Raw genomic sequence first — 2,215 nt, forward strand, 5'->3', positions numbered from 1 at the left:
CACCCGCGCCGCACCCCGGCGCCGGGACGAGCGGCGTCCAGGGCGGAGCGTGGCGCGGGCCGGCGGGCGGGGGCGCGCTCGAGGCCGCCGGGGACACCGCGCGCCCGGGGGCGGGGTGGGGAGGCCTGGAGCGCCGCGGCCCCGGGACTGCTGCCGCTTCCGCGGGTGACCCCCTTGCTCTGCCCTCCACCAGCCGGGGAGCGGGATCCGGCTCAGGAGTCCACTGACATCACTGGGAGAGAGGCTGGGATCGGTCCCCGGGGGCGGGAAGGGGAGACACGCGTCGGCCCCGCGGGCGCTGCACTTCATGCAGGCCCTAGCAAGCTTTCTTTTGCACTTCACAGTTTGGGGAGAGAAAGAGAGTGTCCATGAAGAAGAAGCATAGCTGGGCATCTTTGAACATCTGCCAGCGGGAAGGTCCAGGTTTTTATATTAGGCCCTCTTTAACCCAAGTAAGGAGGCAAGAATGTCCCAGACTATTATAGCCTAGAGAGTCTGCTCCAGCCTTTCCAGCCAAATGTCCTGGAGGTACGTTCACAGGCAGAACTAAATCCAGTAAAGTATGGGGGTTGTGAATAAGCAGTTAAAGCAACCAGATCCCCCACCAGCCCCGCCCCCATCTCCGAAGGCCCTTTCTCTGCAAAAGAATGATTTATCATCCCAAGGAGAGGTTTCTTAACGTCTCAGCTTGCTGGTTTTGTTTTGTTAACCTGTTTTGGGTTACTTCTAGTCTAACTCCTGAAATGTGAAACGAGGATAAAAGTTACTGTTGAATTTTATTTTTATGTCAAAAGGAGAGTTTCTGTTCGTTTGTAGACAGTTTTTAATGCATTGTCTTGACTCTTCAGGGAGTCTCTCCTCAAGGCTTGCTATAACTCATGTCAACACTGATTTATTTAAACTATAAATAGCTCAATAATTAGTTGAGATTTTTTTGTTATTTTTATTTTTGACAAATGAATTATCCCATAAATGCAATTAATATTCCAAGTTGTGGTATCAGACTTGATTCAAATCCAACCTCTAGAATCAAATCCTGACTCTAGAACTTGGGTCCAGGAACTAGGTTTTTCTGTGCCTTGGATTCCTCCTCTGTAAAATGGAGATAATGAGGACCTACCTCTTACTATGGTGGTGAGGATCAAACGAGGTGACAACAATAAAACACATTCCCTAAACCCTACATGCACTGATAAAGCCAGCTATCATTATTGATTTATTTATTATTATTACTAATTCCCCAGGAGAGGGGTCTACATGCCTATAAAAAAAAGAATAGAGAAGAAGGACTAATACCGTGTTTCCCTGAAAATAAGACACTGTCTTATATTTATTTTTTCTCAAGAAGACACACTAGGGCTTATTTTCAGGGGGTGTCTTATTTTTATTAAGAATAAAATAATATAAGAACAACAATATACATTTATTCAAATACTGTTAAGTCATCTTCTGGAAGCTGACAGGGGGAGCTGACCTTGTTGGTGGGGCTGGTGCTAGTGATGTGTAAACTCCTTTCCCCTAGCCATTCCAATGCCTGTGACCATGGTTAGCACACGTGCACCCGCGCAAGTGCGAACAGCTCAGAGAAAGGAGCTGTGGCAGATAAAAGGTATTCCAGTCTTCTTCACCTCTCCTCACTGAAGTGCATGGCATGGGTATGCAGAAATGCTGCATAGCCATGCTCATCATTCTTATTATCGGGGTAGGACTTATATTTAACAAATGCGGAGAAATGCTGCTAGGGCTTATTTTGGGGGTAGGTCTTATTTTCAGGGAAACACGGTGCCTACGTAAATCAAGATAGCCCATTGTGCTGGGGCATGTTCTCTTTGTAAACATCATATTTCCAAAAACAAAACAAAAAAAACCCATATTTCACTGAAGTTACCTTTAGACTCTCAAAAATATATTTATTCTAACAACCAGTTCATTTAGAAAAAATGTTTAATGTGTGTATGAAAGATACACACAATGAAAAGTCAGGTTATCTGGGCCATCTTGAGAAGTGCATGCAGGGTAAACTACTCCATAGCTGCCTTCATGGCACAATACAACAAAAACATGCTCTAGAGAAGAACTGTTTTTAGAGTTCAGGCTCTTCCCATTTCTTTTTTTCTTTTTTTTTTTTTATTGAATGGTAACTGTGTACATTGATGCCCTTTGGGGGTACAGTGTGGTGTTTTCATACATAATCCAAGACACTTCCATCAAACTG

Source organism: Otolemur garnettii, unplaced genomic scaffold (assembly GCF_000181295.1).
Source record: "Otolemur garnettii isolate 467f Iridium unplaced genomic scaffold, OtoGar3 scaffold00008, whole genome shotgun sequence".
NCBI lineage: Eukaryota > Metazoa > Chordata > Mammalia > Primates > Galagidae > Otolemur > Otolemur garnettii.